Source organism: Bombina bombina, chromosome 6, assembly GCF_027579735.1.
Source record: "Bombina bombina isolate aBomBom1 chromosome 6, aBomBom1.pri, whole genome shotgun sequence".
Taxonomy (NCBI): Eukaryota; Metazoa; Chordata; class Amphibia; order Anura; family Bombinatoridae; genus Bombina; species Bombina bombina.
In genome coordinates, this window is record NC_069504.1 from 655,619,269 (window position 1) to 655,639,218 (window position 19,950).

The window sequence follows — 19,950 nt, forward strand, 5'->3', positions numbered from 1 at the left end:
CAGAGTTATCTTATGACTAACATTCAGATTTGTTCAAGAGAAGTTGATAGGTCATGTTTGGCAGCCATTTTGAATTGTTCAAAAATGCTTAACGATATTTTTAAACCAATAACAAAAAACACGTTTTACAAAAATGCTTTATTTTTGCCATGTTTATTGACATCTATGGTGAGAATTATTGTGCATAATATGGAGGCTGTATATCATATGATCTGGCAGCCATTTTGTTTCATGCAAAAATTTCAAAAATCTATTTTCTCAGCAACTGCTTATGTTAGAACTGTGAAACTAGCTGTATAACCTTATATTGTGACAGAGTCACATTTGTTCATGTTGAAGGAATTGGTAACAAGCTATGGCAGCCATATTGGATGATGCGAAAATTTCAAAAATGTGATTTCTTTGCAACCGCTTATGTTACAGCTGTGAAATTTGCTGTATAGCTATATATTGTGACTTAGCAGCCTGTATGCCATTGCAAAGGCGATGCGCGTAGCCACCTCTATTGCTGCTTGCAGCTATATTTTTACATATGATGGGGAACAAAAAAAAAAAAAAAAAAAAACCACACACACACTTTGACCCTTAAAATCTGTTACACATCTACAACCACCAAAAAACACCCATGCTAAATAGTTTCTAAAATTTTGTCCTGAGTTTAGAAATACCCAATGTTTACATGTTCTTTGCAAGTTATAGGGCAATAAATACAAGTAGCACTTTGCTATTTCCAAACCATTTTTCCCCCCAAAATAAGCGATAGTTACAGTGTAACACTGATATCTGTCAGGAATCCCTGAATAACCCTTCACATGTATATATTTTTTTTTTAGTAGACACCCCAAAAGTATTGATCTAGGCCCATTTTGGTATATTTCATGCCACCATTTCACTGCCAAATGCGATCAAATTAAAAAATGATTAACTTTCACAAACTTTTTTTCTCACTGAAATTTACCAACAGCTTGTGTATTTATGGCAAACATGATTGTAAATGCTTCTCTGGGATCCCCTTTGTTCAGAAATAGCAGACATATGGCTTTAGCATTGCTTTTTGGTAATTAGCAGGCCACTTAATACCGCTGCTCACCACAATTGTATTATGCCCAGCAGTTAAGGGGTTAATTTTAACTTTAGTGTAGAGATCAGCCTACCACCTGAAATTTTTTTTTATATATATATATATATATATATATATATATATATATATATATATATATATATATATATATATATATATATATATATATACATATACATACATACACACACACATATACACACAGTTGATATAAACAGTATACACACTGTTAAAATGGCAGGTTTCTGTGATGTAAAAAAAATGACAAAGATAAATCATTTCAGAACTTTTTCCACCTTTAATGTGAGCTATAAACTATGCAACTCAATTGCAAAAAACACACTGAAATCTTTTAGATGAAGGGAAGTAAAAAAAAAAAAAAAATTTTTTATATATATATATATATATATATATATATATATATATATATATATATATATATATATATATATATATATATATATATATATATATATATATATATATATATATATATATATATATATATATAGTTGAATAGGTGTGCACACCCTTAAACTAATGAAGTTCCTCTTCATGTTCAGCTTTCTATCAGAAGCCTGAAGGTTTTGTGCCAATATTGACTGGTATTTGAAACTGTTCATAATTCCCTCTACCTTGAATAAGGCCCCAGTTCCACCACCATGCTTCACTGTGGGTATGGTGTTCTTTTGGCGATATGCAGTTTTTTGCACCAAACATTTCTTTTGGAATTATTGCCTTGGTTTCATCAGACCATAACACCTTTTCTGCTTTTGAGACACTTAAGATGTGTTTTTGCTAAGTTTAGCTGGGCTTGGATGTTTTTTTTCGTACGAAAAGGCTTCTGTCTTGCCGTATACCCCAAAGCCCAAACATATGAAGAATACGGGAGATTGTTGTCACATGTGCCACACAGCCAGTACTTGCCAGATATTCATGCAGATCCTTTAATGTTGCTGTAGGCCTCTTGGTAGCCTCCCAGACCAGTTTTCTTCTCGTCTTTTCATAAATTTTGGAGGGACATCCAGTTCTTGATAGTGTCATTGTTGTGCCATATGTTCTCCACTTGATGACTGTCTTCACTGTGTTCCATGGTATATATATATATATATATATATAATAATGCCTTGGAAATTCTTTTGTACCCTTCTCCTGACTGATACCTTTTAACAACGAGAACCCTCTGATGCTTTGGAGGCTCTCTGCGGACCATGGCTTTTGTGTAGGATGCGACTAAGAAAAAGTCAGGAAAGACCTACTAGAACAGCTGCACTTTATTCGGGGTTAATCAGAGGCACTTTAAATTATGGCAGGTGTGTGAGGACTCTTATTTAACATGGTTTAGAATGTGATTGCTTAATTCTGAACACAGCTACATCCCCAGTTAAATATTTTTTGTTTACTTCCCTCCACCTTAAAGATTTCAGTTTGTTTTTTCAATTGAGTTGTGTAGTTTATAGGTCACATTAAAAAGGTGGAAAAAGTTCTGAAATGATTTATCTTTGTCTCATTTTTTTACATCACAGAAACCTGACATTTTAACAGGGGTGTGTAGACTTTTTTTATTATATATATATATATATATATATATATATAAATTATTATTTCTTTATATTAGTGTAGCTCCCCCCCTCAATACCCAACCCCTGCCCAGATCCGATCCCTTTCCCAACATTTGTTTCCCCCCCCCCCTATTTCTTTGCCAATTTTTTTTTTTCCCCATTGGGCTCCCACCCACCAATGATCGGCACCATCGCTGGCCGATGCAGAGAGGGCCTCAGAGTGGCTCTTTCTGTATCGGTGGGTTAAAAAAAAAAAAAAAAAAAAAAAGTATTGCAGGATGCCTCAATATCGAGGCATCACTGCAATACCCTAAAAGCGATCACAATCTATTCCAGCGCTTGAAACCCCTGAGGACACGCCAGGCACGTCCTTTTTGTGGTTTTAAAAGATAGATCATATCTTTATTACCCATTCCCCAGTTTTGCATAACCAACATGGTTATATTAATATACTTTTTACCTCGGATTACCTTGTATCCAAGATTCTTCTGACAGCCCCCTGATCACATGACATTTTATTTATTGACTTTCATTTTAGCCAACTAGTGCAGTGTCTGCCACAATGTTATCTATATGGTTTACATGAACTTGCTCTCCCCTATTGTGAAAAGCAAATAAAAAAAAAAATTTGACATGTGATAAGAGACGGCCTTCAAGGCTTAGAAATCATCATATGAGCCTTCCTAGGTTTAGCCTTCAACAAAAAAATACCAAGGGGTCCATTTATTAAGTGTGCAGATGGGACACGATCCGCTGTCTGCATTTATCATTGCAACCAGCAGTTCTTGTGAACTCCTGGCGCAATACTACCCCCAATCAGCCACTAGCAGGGGGTGTCAATCAGCCCGATCGTATTCGATCGAGCGGATTGCTGTCTGCCATCTTAGAGGTGGCGGACGAGTTAAGGAGCAGCGGGTCTTAGGACCGCTGCTTCTCATCTTCCGCCGGAACTGAAGCGGATCAGGAGGCAGCATCGGCTGCTTCATAAATAGACCCCCAAGAGTACAAAGCAAAAATTGGTGATAAAAGTAAATTGGAAAGTTGTTTAAAAATGACATGCCATATTTGAAACAGTTTTTTTTCGACTTGACTGTCCCTTTAAGGACTGTTTTTTGTAGGATGTGCCTGGCACGTCATCGGTTGTTAAGGGGTTAAAAGAGTCAAATACTTTGTAATTAAAAAGGCATTTTTATTGTGTTGCTGCAATAGAATAACATCAGTCAAGTCCAATTGCAGCTTTAGAGCCTGCAGCCACAAATTTATGAAGCAGAAAATGCTTCTTTTGCCCCCTCGGCCACCTCTGAAGTGGCAAGATCAATCACCCTGACGGCCTCTTGTTCAGGGATAGATTTTTCCTAAACATTTTTAAAACAAGATATCAATTTTATAGCAATTATTTTTCAATAGCCAAACTCCACCCACAATTTGCCTTATTTGGTCTGGGCTTTAGTCTGCAGACAATTCTAGGCATAGTTATAATCTTAGTCTAAAGTACATTTTTGTACCGTCGTTATCCGTTAAAGGGCCAGTCTACTCTAAAATGTAGATTGCTTATAAAGAAAGATAACGCCTTTAACTACCCATTCTCCAAGCTTTGCACAACCAACATTATTATATTAATATACTTTATAACCTTTAAACCTATAAATATCTGCCTGTGTCTAAGCTCCTGCAGGTAACTTATCTCAGGGCATTTTTATAGCTTTTCACAGCAAGACACTGCTTGTTTGTGTATGCCATATAGTTAACATTGTGCTCACTCCTGTTATTATTTATGAGTTAGCACTGATTGGCTAAAATGCAAGTCTGTTAAAAGAACTGAGATTAGAGGGCAGTCTGCAGAGGCTTAGATACAAGGTGATCAGAGGTAAAAAGTATATTAATATAACTGTTGGTTGTGCAAAACTGGGGAATGGAATTATCTATCTTTTTAAAACATTAACAATGTGGGAGCAGACCAACCCTTTAGAACAAATTAGGGAAAGATAACAAGCAGGGTTAGTCTTGAGAAGTCAGTAGGGTGCATTTTCATCTCTGAAAATTAGAAAGTTTGCAATATTCAGAGCTGAATTACACGAAAAGGGGCAAAATAAATAATGAAGTTGTATTGCAAAGTTGTTTCATTACACAAAATTAAAGATTTTATATAAAAATATCAAGGGGCTAATTGTCCCTTCAAGCTCCAGTCTCCCTATGGAAAGTAGAAGCACCACAATTTTCAGAGATATTTCACAACAAAAGAATGCAAGATAGTGACTGTATAGTACGCTGCTCCTAATGCTGCACTAACACGCACCCATATGTTTCACAAACACGTCTGAGAATGCAGAGCTCTAAACAAGCATGTGACACAAGTTATAAAAAATGTCAGGGAAGGAACCTATATAAAGATATCAAGACATTTAAGAGCAGGATGTTGGATTTAATGGGATATTGTACTAATTTTTTGAGAGCAGGATTTACCCAGGACAATCTATTTTTTTTTCTTTAATAAATAGAAGTTGAGGGACAAAGTGCAAAAACAAACATCTGAATGTGTAAGAGCATTTTATTATTGCACTGTGATTAAAAGGGACACTGAACCCAATTTTTTTCTTTCGTGATTCAGATAGAGCATGAAATTTTAAGCAACTTTCTAATGTACTCCTATTATCAAATTGTCTTCCTTCTCTTGGTATCTTTATTTGAAATGCAAGAATGTAAGTTTAGATGACGGCCCATTTTTGGTGAACATCCTGGGTTGTCCATGCTGATTGGTGAATAAATTCATCCACCAATAAAAAAAGTGCTGCCCAGAGTTCTAAACCAAAAAAACACAAAGCTTAGATGCCTTCTTTTTCAAATAAAGATAGCAAGAGAACTAAGAAAAGTTGATAATAGGAGCAAATTAGAAAGTTGCATCTGAATAATGAAAGAAAAAAAAAAATTGGGTTCAGTGTCCCTTTAAAGGGACAGTTTACTCAAAATTTCTCCCCTTTAATTTGTTCCCAATGACCCACTTTACCTGCTGGAGTGTATTAAATTGTTTACAAGTATTTCCTTTACCCTTATATTGGCATTTGAAATAGATGATTTAGCATGTGGTATCCCCACCTATTGTGTATAGATAAACTGTGTAAACACAGCCAGAAGAAATTTACAATCCCAGTAGGATATAGCAGAGATAAGGTAATAAAATGTTGATTTTCCATTGTTCTCTCCAAGTACTGGTGTTTGTTTTATGGACAGATAAGATAAAGAAGCAGGTATATGTGCACAATGTGATACAGTAATGATATCTGATTATACCTACAAGCTCAACCCATTTTATTAGGTTGTGGCTTCAAAACACAAAATCAGAGCTTTAATATACACAAATAAACCTAATATGCATACATTCTTTACACTGCAGTTGGGAAAAAAAGCAATTGTAAACACATTAAGGGAAAAACTATTTTACAGTATACTGTCCCTTTAAGCACTGCAAATGTTCATGTAAATGGAAAGTTAAGTCAAAATTAAACATATGGATTGGATAGAGCATGAACTTTTAAACATTTGCACACAGATAGGGAAGCAAACTGACTGATGAGGGCCTAAGCTCCTATCAGCCTACCTACATTTAGTCTTCATCAATGGATACCAAGAGAACAAATACAATTTGATAACATTAGTAAATTTTAACCTCTTAAGGACATATGACGGAATTTTTCCGTCATAAAACAATTGAGCAAACTGAAAGCTGTGTCCTTAAAGGGTTAAAGTCAGCTCCAGAACAGCAATAACGTTACTGAAAACATCTGGTAAGCCAATGACAAGGGGATGTGTAGTTACCAATCAGTAGCTGCTCGTAAACCTATCTAGGTATGTTTTCAGCAAAGGAACCCAAGAAAACAGTCAATTTTATGAAAGAAGAAACATTGAGAAGTTTCTTAAATGGACATAAAACCAAGCATTATTATTTCATGATTTATACAGAGCATGCAATTTTAAACTTTCCAATTTAATTAGATTATCAAACTTGCTTCCTTCAATGAACCGAATACCTAGGTAGACTACTGAGGGCTGGCTGCATATATATGACTCTTATTATTGGCTCACTTGATGTGCTCATCTAGCTTCCAGAAGTGCGCTACTGCTCCTTGAGCAAAGGATACTATGAGAACAAAGCATATTTGATAACAGAAATATATTTGAAAGTGGTTTTAAAAGTTGTATGCTGTATTTAAATCATGGAAAAAAAAAAAGTGGGGTTTTATATCCCTTAAACAATTGCATGGAATATCTGAATCATGAAGGTCGAAAAGGGTTTTAAAATTAAAATGAACCTAATACTTTAGTGCAAAAACAATACTTTCTACTAATCCTCACTAAGCAACTGCAAGTTGAATAAAACATTGGTTTATTTTATTTATTTATTTTATTTGAGAGAGTTCAGTGTTCCTTTAAGGAGCAAAAAGGCATAAGTCAAGATCTCCTGTAAATTGTATACTACATTCACATGTAAATCCTATAATGCGTATGATAATTGTGTGTAAAGGGTAAGAAAATGTGACATTTAAAACCAAGTATTTTATTTTATTTTATTTTTTTAAAAGACAAGAAAAAAAAAAAGATTGGCGTATAGATACTTAAAAAGAAAAAAAAAAAATGGGATGATAAAAAGGCAGAACTATTGTTCCCAGGCTCCAGAGATTAAAAAGCAGCAGTGATGTTCCAACAAAATTGCATTATAGCAATAAAACTATTTAAAGAAAATGTTAAACCGAAAGCAAAATGATTATAAAGCAATCAGATTCTGTTTTGCTGTAAATATTTTAGCTACAAAAAACCAAGACAGAAATTGACTGCGTGTTCTCTCACTAGGGACGGTTTATTTTCATACAGGCTCAGACTGGCAGCAGAAAAAAAAAGATCCTGCAAATATTTTACAAAAAAGGTCAAAAGTAGCCGAAACAAACAAGGTCTGAGTGAAGTCACCAGTTATATGAAAACAGATTCAGCAGGCACAAAGCCTAAAATAACTGTGTATATCAGAAAAGAAATGTAGGTGAACTGGTGATATAAGTAAAATATATAGAAGCCATTAAAAGGGACACTGAACCCAATTTTTTTTCTTTCATGATTCAGATAGAGCATTTAAGCAACTTTCTAATGTACTCCTATTATAAAATTTTCTTCATTCTCTGATACCTTATTTGAAATGCAAGAATATAAGTTAAGATGCCAGCCCAACTTTGGTGAACAACCTGGGTTTGTTCTTGCTGATTGGTGGATAAATTCATCCACCAATAAAAAAAAAAAGTGCTATCCCGAAGCACTGAACCAAATAAAAGCTTAGATGCCTTTCATTTTCAAATAAAGATAGCAAGAGAACGAAGAAAATTTGATAATAGGAGTAAATTAGAACATTGCATGCTCCATCTGAATCACGAAAGAAAAAAAAAAAAATTGTGTTCAGTGTCCCTTTTAAAGGGTTGTGAGAACATTTTATAAAAGATCATTGTAATGTTATTCGGTTCAGATCAGCCCTAGATAAATCTTTCAAACTGATCCTGATTCTACACCTAACGGTTTTCAATCTCCTACTACACACACACACATCCAACAGTAATATGTGTTATACACTAGAGATGTAAAACCAAGCCTATTAACCAAATGTATAGATTTTACTCATTCACAGCTTACATTTTCTTTAACAAAAAAAACAAAAAAAAAAAAAAAGTTATAATTCAGATAGAACATGCAGTTTTAAGACACTTTCCATTATCAAAATGTTGTCTTTTTATAGGTCACACTTTCTGGGGAACAAGATACTGGCCCAACTAAGATTTTAAACTTGGTCAGATGGTTCTAATTAGAGGTGTCAGTTAAAGGTGAAGGTAAAGTTAGTCCTTTTGAAAACATATTTACACTTCTTTACTCTTAATTTTATCAAGATTCGCTAAAAAAAAAAAAAAAAAATCCAATAAATTATTATTTATCAATTTTTTAAGATATTATTTTTTCCTACCGTTGCCACACTAACTCCGGCCCATCCGCTACGTCCTCAATTAGTGGTGCGTGTTCTGTGTTGACATATAGAGCGGGTCCCACCCGCTCTATACGTAGCTCAAATGGCCATTCAAGGTTTTTTTTAGGGCATGCGCGAGTCACAGATTCCTAACTTTACTGGCTGATCGCGTACTTCCTCTGAAAAAACGAATGCGGAATGTGCATGCGTGACAACAGGAGCGTGCTTATCGAAGCCCTGACACAGTTTTGCGCTATGAGCATAAAAATTTTGACGTTGCTTGACAGCCGCCTACGGCCAGACTTTCAATTGGTTATCTAAAAAACGTGAGCCACAAAAAAAAAAAAAAAAAAAACAACAACACACGGGGTTGAATTCTGCTAGTGTGAACAATAAAATAATAGCGGCGATAACTTTATTTCAAGATAAGATGGGGAAAAAATTATGAATGAAAGTCCTATTATTATTGAACAAGGAGTAATATTGTAGATTGCATCCCATGGTAAGTTTACTTCACTTTAATGCTGTTTAAAAAAAAAAAAAAAAAAAAAGGGACTGTAAACCCAAAATTACATTTAAATAATTCAGATAGAGTATGTCATTTAAAACACTTTCCAATTTACATTTGTGATGACATTTTCTGTATTCTCTTTGTATTCTTGGTTGAAAAGGTAAACCTAGATAGGAGCAGCAATGCACTACTGGGACCTAGTTTTAACACATTTAGGGAGCGAATGGACAAGAGGCAATATTGTGAAAAACTCCAATCACCAGCTAGCTCCCAGTAATGCATTGCTGCTCCTGAAGTCAACCCAGGTTTACTATATTCCACAAAGAATACCAAAGTATGTATATATATAATTTTTCCAGAGTTTAAAAGGGATAGTCTAGTCAAAATTTAAAAAAAACTTTCATGATTCAAATAGAAAGTTGCTTAAAATTGCCCTGCTCTATGTTCTCTTGGTATCTATTTGAAAAAGCAACAATATAAGCTTTAAAGTGAAGGTAAACTTTGGTGAATGAAAGCCCGTTTCTTAAAAATACTATTAAAAACAAGGGCACTTTCATTCATCAAAGTTTACAAAGCAGCTGTTTTTGTTTAAAAAAAAAAAAAAAAGTGGTAAGTTTTTAACAGCTACAGAAGTTTCCCCCTCCTGGAAATCCTCTTCACACATCAGCAATGACTAATCCGGCTCCTCCAATCACGGCTTTCCCCCCCAGGGTGGTTATTGCCTGGGGCCATGCTGTGATTGGAGGAAGACGAATTAGTCATGGATGATGTGTGAAGAGAGGATTTCCAGGAGGGGGAAAGCTGCTCTGGATGTGAAAAAAAAAAACAAAAAGGTAAGTTTTTAATCAAAACGGCTGATTTGTAAACTTTGATGAATGAAAGTGCCCCTGTTTTTAATAGTATTTTTTTTTTTTTTTTTTTAAAACGGACTTTCATTCATCAAAGTTTACCTTCACTTTAAGAGAAGGCCCATTTTTGGTTCAGCACCTGGGTAGCGCTTCTTGATTGGTATCAATGTAGCTACCAATCAGCAAGCGCTACCCAGGTGCTGAACCAAAAATGTGCCAGCTCCTAAGCTTACACTCCTGCTTTTTTGTATAAAGATACCAAGAGCATGAAGAAAAATTAATAGGGAGTAAATTAGGGAAGTTGCCTGCTCTATATGAATCATGAAATTTAATTTTGCCTAGACTATCTCTTTAAATATTAATTTCTGGGGGGGGGGGGGGGGGAGAGAAAAGGATGGAGAGGTGACCAGAAACAACCACATAGGCAGAACAGCGATTTACATTCGTAAATGCAGACTGACAACTTATGTCTAATTTTCCTTTGCGTATGTCAGTTTATATGATAAACAACTGTATTTCTTATTGTCCTCTCTTACACCCCAATTATATATAAATCCATGAGTAGTGGGAATGACACTAACATCTAGCAAACAAATTAGAACAATGTATCACAAAATGAATATGTGGCACCTCAAAAATAAAACGAATGAAAAGTGACCTCCCAAAGTGATCTTACGTCATTATTAAACCAAATATAAGAAGATAGATTAAATATTTAGGCAAGTAATTTTTTACAACAGAAAAGCAATTTATACTCATCAGCTCCTGCCCCTAATTCCTAAGAACAGAGGCTTTCAGGTCCTGTCCACACTAGGTTTGTCTAGCAGATCCTGATTGGGAACCACTGGATTAGAACAAGGAACTCAGACTCCTACAGGGCCCATTTATCATAGGGCTTGGGGACCTGATCCGACACTGCGGATCAGGTCCGCAAGACCTCGCTAAATGCGGAGAGCAATACGCTCTCCGCATTTAACATTGCACCAGCAGCTCACAAGAGCTGCTGGTGCAACCGCCGCCCCCTGCTGACATCCGCGGCCAATCGGCAGCCAGCAGGGGAGCTGTCAATCAACTCGATCGTATTCAATCGGGTTGATGTCCGGCGATTCCTGTCCAGCCTGTTCAGAGCAGGCGGACAGGGTTATGGAGCAGCGGTCTTTAGACCGCTGCTTCATAACTTGTGTTTCTGGCTAGTCTGAAGACTCGCCAGAAACACGGCCCTTCAAGCTCCGTACGGAGCTTGATAAATGGGCCTGACTACTGAGACCATTGGGCTCACTGAAAACAATAGTACTACTGGTGATGGGTGCAGAGATCTACTGCATGGCAGAAAGGTTTCAAAACTTAAAGGGGACAGTAAAGTCATAATTTAATATTAATGATTTTTAGACAGAGCATACCATTTTTAAATCAACGTTATGATTTAATTGGCTTTCTTCTCGTTATTCTTTGCTTAAAAGTTTATGTAGGTAAGCTCAGTAGCAGCAAAATAACCTAGGTTCCAGCTGCTGATTGGGTGGGAGAGGATAGAGAGATATATATAAAAAAAAACCACACACCACCACATGTGGAGATAGGTGCACTCCAACTAACAAAGCTTAATATTGCCAGGAGCTAAGAGTAGTAGATAGAGCTGAAGGACGAAGCACTCTCTGGTTTTATCAAGTGTACCAACACAATTTTATCTACTGTGGAAGTTTCGGCGTGTTCACCATTTGTCCTGAAAAAGGGTGAATACCCCGGAAAACGCCACTGTAAATAAAATTGTGTTCTACAACTTGATAAGTCCAGAGAGTGCTTTGTGTTATTTTTTTTATTTTTTATCTCTCTACATATACACACACTAATTGTCCATTGGCTCACCCCAAGGTGTGATCAGTTAGAAACCAGTAGTGCAGTAGCTGCTCCTTCAACACAATGATACCAAGAGATTAAGCAATTTGATTATAATATAGTAAACTGGAAAGTTGTTTAAAATTGCATGTTCTACCTTAATCATGAAAGAACATTTTTTGGGGGTGTAATGTCCCTTTAATTTATTAAGGATTAATGTTCTGACCAAATATTTAATCTTCCTATGATAAAAATTAGATAATGAAATTAAAGATTAAAATTATTAATTATTACAACAAGTATTGATGGCTATAAAAACAATAAATGTAAGCAGTAGTACAATGTAAATAGGGTATCTCAGGTCAACGGTACATAAAATCCAGATCCAATAAGTGTCCAAATAATGTCCAACAGATAATAGTGTCCAAAATTGAGTGCCCAAATTGTGGGAGTCACAAACAGTCTAAAATGGTGGTTGTAACGAAGCTGATGTGGTGAAGTAAAAAATTATGAAAAAATGTGAGAAAAAAATTAGTATATGGTGAAAAAAAAAAAAATATATATATGGTGAAAAATATATATATATTTTTCACCATTATATATTTTTTTCACCATATACTAATAATTTTTTTCTCACATTTTTTACTTCACCACATCAGCTTCGTTACAACCACCATTTTAGACTGTTTGTGACTCCCACAATTTGGGCACTCAATTTTGGACACTATTATCTGTTGGACATTTTTGGACACTTATTGGATCTGGATTTTATGTACCGTTGACCTGAGATACCCTATTTACATTGTACTACTGCTTACATTTATTGTTTTTATGCTACTGTTTTTATGCCATCATTACTTGTTGTAATAAATTAATAATTTTAATATTTAATTTCATTATTAAAGGGATACTCAGGTTAAATTAAATGCTCATGATTCAGATACAGCGTGTAATTTTAAACAACTTTCCAATTTACTTTCCATTAAAAAAAAAAAATGTGCACAGTCTTTTATATTTACAATGTTTGAGTCACCAGATTCCTACTGAGCATGTGCAGGAATTCACAGACTATACATATATGCATTTGTGATTGGCTAATTGCTGATCACATGGTACAGGGGGAGTGGAAATATACATAACTTTGAAATTTGTTAAAAAAAAAAAAAAAAAAAAAAAAAAAAAAAAAAAATCTACTCATTTGAACTTCAGACTGAGTGCTATTGCATTGTCTTATTATCTTGCATTTGTTGATTATGCAAATCTAATGTGTTGACTGGTCCTTTAATTTTTATTATGGGAATCTAATTTTTATCATGAAGATTTAAATATTTGGTCAGAACAATGATTCTATATATTAACCAACCTATTAGGCGCTTTATACATTTTCCAATTATTTGACAGTCTATTTGAGGCCAGCTAGGAGGTCTCACGTATAAAGCTAGAGGGTAATAACCCGTGGCGCTTATTCTATCCTTTGTTATATATTACGGATTACAAACAGCAAGGGATTTCCAGTCAGACATTAAAAATGGACATAAAAGTAAAAAATAAACCTTCACTGTTAAGACACAGCATGCAATTGTAAGAGATTTTTCGATTTATTTCTAGTTTCAAAATGAATTTGCTCTCTTGGTATCCTTTAATGGAATAGCATACCTAGTAAGCTTAGGAGCAGAAATGTACTACTGGTAGCTAGTGGCTGTACAATTTACACCAGATGTGTTCAAGCTTAAGCCACAGTAGTGCACTGTTGTTCTGAAACGGACTTGAGCTGTGTTTAACCGCTTTGCAGGGGTTAAACCACAGCTATAAACAAGAAAAGGCACAATAATAAAATGCTTTTACACATAAGAGGAATTTCTTTTTGCACTTATACCTTGTTTTTATATTCTCATGAGTCTATTAACATGCTCATTTAACACAATTTGTGCATAATTAATTGGACAGGAAACTTGATCATAATGGGCAAAAACACTTGGAAACTGTCAAACGGCTTAAGAAATGTAATAAAATATTGAAGTAAACAAATACAGCGGTGTCTAATGTGTTAGCGCTTGTGAAATGGTAAGTATTTTCTGTCTGGAAGGTTCAAAGTTTGTGATCATACAAGGAAAAGGGCACGTCACCAAAAAAAAAAAAAAATTGAAACAACCTCACTATTCATAGATTTTCTGACAGACAATACTTTAAACAATAGCTGAGAAAACTAAAAATGATCTGGCATTAAAAAACAAAAAGAATAAAAAAAAAAATGAAGGTATTTTGCCAGAAGATTAATGTAGACAAAAGAAAATGTAAATGAGAAAAAGCTGAATATAATAGGGGTTTGGCACTTTAACAATCCCTTGGACAAATATTACTACTGATAGTCTTTATTTGATGCTAATGTCAATGTATTGCATTTTCTTGCTTTAGCAACAATATATACCTTGCAGTGATAACACCAGAGGTTTATTTACAGAAACAACGCAGAGTCAGCTCCGCTTTGATATTTTCAGGACAAATGCTGTGTATATAGAATGGCAAACTCAGCCCTCCAACATAATATTTACAGTACTTTGCAGAATTCTTTGGAAAAATGACATAATACAAAGAACAGAAAAGGTACAAAATACCTGTATGTAGACATCAAAGGGCACAGACAAACAGAACAGTGGGGACCGGAAAAACTAAATACACTTATTTGTAAATGGATTATTTAACAGAAAAAAAAAAAAAGAAAAAAAAAGAAAAATATATATATATATATAATATATATATATATATATATATATATATATATATATATATATATTCAAAGTTTAAGTAGTTTTAAAGAAAATTAAATGATTATTTTATCATTGCTCCCAAAGTAATTATTAGTTGTCAGATGGGTATTTTTGGACCAAAAAGGGTGTTAAATGGTATATAAAATGATAATAAAAACTAAAGAGGAGCCAAGGAATGTATTTCTGTATGTAACCCAAACACAAAGTTAACAACTGGAAGCATTTTAATAAATATAATTTTTTTAAAAAGGTTCAGGTGTTAAATACCCATTTAACCTTGCATTTGCCAGTAGGGACACATTGGTTGCTTTGAAACCAGATTGAACAGTCAAATATCCTTGACTTGATCCCCACCTATACAGGTAAAAAGCAACAACAACCTATAAGCCCAACCTCGACTCTAACATACCAAAAAGGAGGAAGACTTGACTCTGCAAAACATCCAGACACATAAAAAAGTGACAACACTTAGTGAGTGCTCAGCAGTCGTCTCGCTATGTGGCCTGCTTGCGGGGCTGTCTTTCCAGTTCTGCATTATCCCTTGTTCACTCATCACACCTTTAAAGCTAAAGCAGTAGAATAACCCTTTGTCTGCCAGAGAAGTATACAAATCATTTCTGTGCAACGTACTACAGTCTTCTCAGGTAGTCAAAGCGTTAAATTTCCTTCATGATCATCACATTTAATGATATTGGTTGACCAAAAGTAGCATAGAAAGTACACCAGAGACTATTACATATTACTGAACACGGCAGTGAACTGTCAAACACAAATGTAAATCACTCACCTTTCTAGCCCAGGCCTGCAGTTGAAATAAACAATGTTTGTGATCAAAATACACAGCAAGTCGTATTCTCACAGTAATCTCCACCTAGATGTTTCCAGGAGCACCGAGCTGAACTTTTTTCATTTCCTCTTGCCAGCTACACTCTAACACCACTAACCCTGCTCCTCCTTATAATGGGATGCTGATGGTAGCGTCATCTCCCGCAAAGCCAGTACGGTGCAGAGTCCGAGTCAACCAGCAGTTCCTGTATAGATCACACATGAACGTGCTCCCAGCTCCGCCCCTGACACTCACAGCCTGCCTGTTCCTGAGCCCTTAAGGTGGACTCGCACAAATCAGCCAAATAAAAATGCCCACAGCACAGTGCAAGGTTTTAAATCCAAATAAAATATTGGTGAATTCTAAATATATGTTTGCACAAACTGTCATTATTAAAAAAAATCAGTTTTCAATGCCGGAATTTAAAAGGCAGCAAACTATATTTAAATATGTGCAAATTTTATATCAGCAACTAAATTGTGTGCATACTTCGCGTCAAGGGAGGGGGCACTTGCCCCCCCTGAATTTTCCCCCCACCTGGAGAACAAACTGCACACACAAAAAAGAGACAAATGTACGCTTGTTTCTATTAATCCCAATGAATGTAGCTCAGTTTCAGAGGAAAATGCACGGTATTATGGTTGTTGTTACATAGTATTCTGGAATTTGTAGTTTTCAACTATTTCTTTCTCAGTATTTTGCCATGGCTGTCCTGGACTCTAATTCCCAACATGCATTGTACAATGATGGGCGTGAGCTTCCTGGAAGTCAGATTTAGCATGAGCAGAGCACAGCACACCTCTTCTCCATGCTGTGCGTTTATGTGCTACCTATGAGCCTCTTGTAAACACTGGGTAGGTAGCTGGGAGTATTGTGTGACCCTTTACACAGGTAGGGGAATGCACTATAACCTCCATAATATCTATTTATTGTGTATGGTTAGACCCTCTGCACTGTGCTTGTGTCATTAAAGAGATATGAAACTTACATTTTTTTTTTCTTTCATGGTTCAGATAGAGCATGCAATTTTAAAGCAATCTTTCTATTTTATTACTATTATTAATTTTTCTCTATTCTCTTGGTATCTTTATTTGAAAAAGCAGGAATGTAAGCTTAGTAGCCGGCCACAGTTTGGTTCAGAACCTGGGGGTAGTGCTTGCTGATTGGTGGCTACATTTAGAAAGTTGCTTTAAAATTAAATGATCTATTTGAATAACGAAAGGGAAAAATGGGTTTCATATCCCTTTCAACTTATGACTTCTAAGTTATCTATTTTTGAGTAAATTAATAAATAAAACTATATGCTTCTTCTGATTTCATTTATAAGTTAAGAGTCTACTCTCAGTATGATTGAATACCTGGAAGATGTACAGCTGTTACTTGCTAAAGTTGAACAGAGTAAGAGATTATTCTGGTAGTGGTACACACCATTCTTAGGTTCTGTTCTTAAATAATGAAAATATTTGTATTGCCTTCTATGATTCCCTGCACTCTTATTTAGTTAAACGTTTGTTTAAAGTTTATTTTTCCACTGTGCCTTAAAGGGATCCTCTTTAATTTGTTCCCAATGATCCACTTTACCTGCTGGAGTGTATTCAATTGTTTACAAGTATTTCCTTTACCCTTATATCGCATTTTAAATAGGTCATTTAGCCCATTGTAGCCCCACCTGTTTCTGACAGTTTTTGGCCCTAGGTCCAAGCTATAGATAAGCTGTATAAACACAGCCAGCAGAACAAATTAGAGATTTTTTACAGACAGATATAAGATAAAGAAGCATGTATGTGTACACAATGTGATAAAGTAATGAGATCCTGATTATTCCTAAAAGCTCACCCATTTTATTAACTTGTGGCTTCAAAAGACAAAATCAAATATTTCATATACACAAATAAACCTTTGAAAAGCAAATTCAAATATATTTATTACTCTGCAGTTGTTAAAAAAAAAAAAAGGGAAAAAACACATTAAAGGGATAGTAAAGTCCAAATTAAACTTTCATGATTCAGATAGGGCATGCATTTTTAAACAACTTTCTAATTTACTTTTATCATCAAATTTGCTTTGTTATTTTGATATTCTTAGTTGAAAGCTAAACCTAGGTAGATTCATATGCTAAGTTTCTAAGGCCGCCTATTATCTGAATGCATTTGACAATTTTTCACAGCTAGAGTGCGTTAGTTCATGTGTTTCATATAAATAACACTGAGCTCATGCACGTGGAGTTATTTAAAGGACATTCCAGCCAAAATTGGAATCTGCACGGATACATTTACGTTTTGAATAGAAGCATTTTTTAAATATAAATGTATTAGCAAAAATGTTTTTAAGAAAAAGCATGGCTGTTTCAAATGTGTATTTAAGTATGCAACCGTGCACCAGCATTTTAATCACAGCACTTATTCAGAGAGCCTAAGGTGCTTGTACCATCTGCTAATGATTAAAGGGACAGTTCACCCAAAAATTCTCCCCTTTAAATTATTCCAATGATCTTTTTAATCTGCTAGAGTGTATTAAATTGGTTACAAGTAGCTTCCTTTACTCCTATTTCAGCATTTGAAATAGCTAATTTAGCCTGTGGTATCGCCACCTATACTGAACAAATTATTACTGGAATATAGGCTATTGAATAGCCTAAGTATACACAGCCAGCAGAAGAGATTACACTCTAAATGGGATGCAGGATACTGGTAGTTAAGTAATAAAATGATAATTTTCCATTGTTCTCTCTATGTAGAGCTTTGGTGTTCCAGCCAAATAAAAGATAAGGAAGCAAGTCTGTTTACACAAAGTTATAACATAATGAGATCTTGATATCACTCTTTAAGTTCAACCCATTGTAATAGGCTGTAATTCAAAGCTCAAAACCAGCTACTTCATATACACAAATAAACATGAAAATGGGAATTTCTCAAATATTTTATACTCTGCAGTTGGTATAACAAGTAATTTAAAATACATTACTTGACAAACACTTTTACAGTGTACTGTCCCTTTAAGTTTGTTAATTGCTGACATGACACAAGCCCACTGGCACTCTGAGCAGCTGCAGTAATTAAAATGCTAGTGCACTAAGAATATCTAGCTATGCTTCACGTGCAGAGAAAAATCTTAACACTAAAACAGTAATAACTTTTACTAGACACATTTTTGCCAATACATGTATAGTGCAAATATGTTTGTATTCAAATATGTAATTCATCTATGCGCAGTTCAATTTTGATTGGAATGTCCCTTTAAGAGTCAGCACTAATTGCCTGAAATACAAGTCAGTCAAAAGATCTGAGATAAGGAGGCAGTCTTCCGAAGCTTAGCTACAAGGTAATAAGTACATTTCTATGACAGTGGTGGTTATACAAAACTGTGGAAACGGTAAATAAAGGGATTATCTATCTTTTTAAACATATAACATTTTTGGTGTTTACTATCTCTTTAAGGGAAAATCAATTTTACAATATACTGTCTCTTTTCATGTGAAATGTCCAGTATGTTTAAGTCCCCTGAGTGGCAGCTGCATTTTACATGTTGCCTATGCTTCTATGCATTATATGTCTTAGAAAGCAGTGACATTGCACATACACTACTTTATGTGTTACTGGTAGCTAAAGAAAGTTTAAAAAAAAATACTGGCTGTCATGGAGGTTTATTAAAGCACTGCTTTGTGAGTTAAATGTAATCGCTGGGACAACCTGTGTGTTTTTTTTACTTGCAACCATGTGGGTGTAAAAATACTGTTCTGTTTTTTATACTGGCAGCAGGACCGTCTTTAACGCAGGGCAAAAGGGGCAGCTGCCCAGGGCCCAGTTTCTGTTGAGGGGCCCAAGAGTCCAAAAAAAAAAAAAAAAAAACTTTTTTTTTTTTTTTTTAGGTTCATACCAGACTGCTGATTTGACATGGGGAACACACATATTCATTCATAATACTGTCACAGTAAAAAGTACTCTGCTTATTTTTTTAAACTGTGCCAGACCGTGCCGGTGTCATGTGATGTCATGCCAAGCTAGTGCCATGTGCTGTTTTAGGATGTGCACTGTGCAGCACTGAATGCAAAGCCCTAACTTGGCATCCAGCCAATCCCCCTGCATCAGAAAAGGTCCTGCTGGGGTTACCACTGTTATCAGGTAACTGCTCTGGTTGTGGGGATTGTTTCTGGGTTGGGATGACTGTAGGCGCATGCAGCAGAAAGCTGGAGCGGCAAGCACGTGAGGATTTGAGCATCTGTGCAGCTGCATACACTGCTCTCTTCAGTCTTGAGGCTGTGTGACTCATCTCACACTGTATCCATGCAGCTTGGACAGACAGCATCCAGTCTGCTGGTCCTCTTAGCCCAGCTCTTTCTGCTGTGGCCCTAAGATCAACTAACTGAAGTTTGTTAGGGGAACAGTGCTTTATAGAAAGGTGTCAGTGGGAAGAATAAGTGAGTGCACACACACCCCTCCCCATGCAGCATTGTCTAGTGCAAGGTGAGAGGGAACTTGTTCCTAGCAAAGAAGTGACATGTGCTGCTGTGGCTGATGTATAGTGTCATG

At 35.4% G+C, this 19,950-nt stretch overlaps 1 protein-coding gene across 1 annotated transcript in view; it reads right to left on the reverse strand.

Annotated features, from left to right (window-relative positions):
• The window catches only part of FURIN (furin, paired basic amino acid cleaving enzyme), a 494,229-nt gene extending 478,631 nt beyond the window's left edge, over positions 1–15,598 (reverse strand). Inside the window, exon 1 of the mRNA XM_053717718.1 lies at positions 15,383–15,598. The gene's annotated coding sequence lies outside the window, so the exon portion shown is untranslated. The remainder of the gene's footprint in view (positions 1–15,382) is intronic.
• Positions 15,599–19,950: the final 4,352 nt, after the last annotated feature.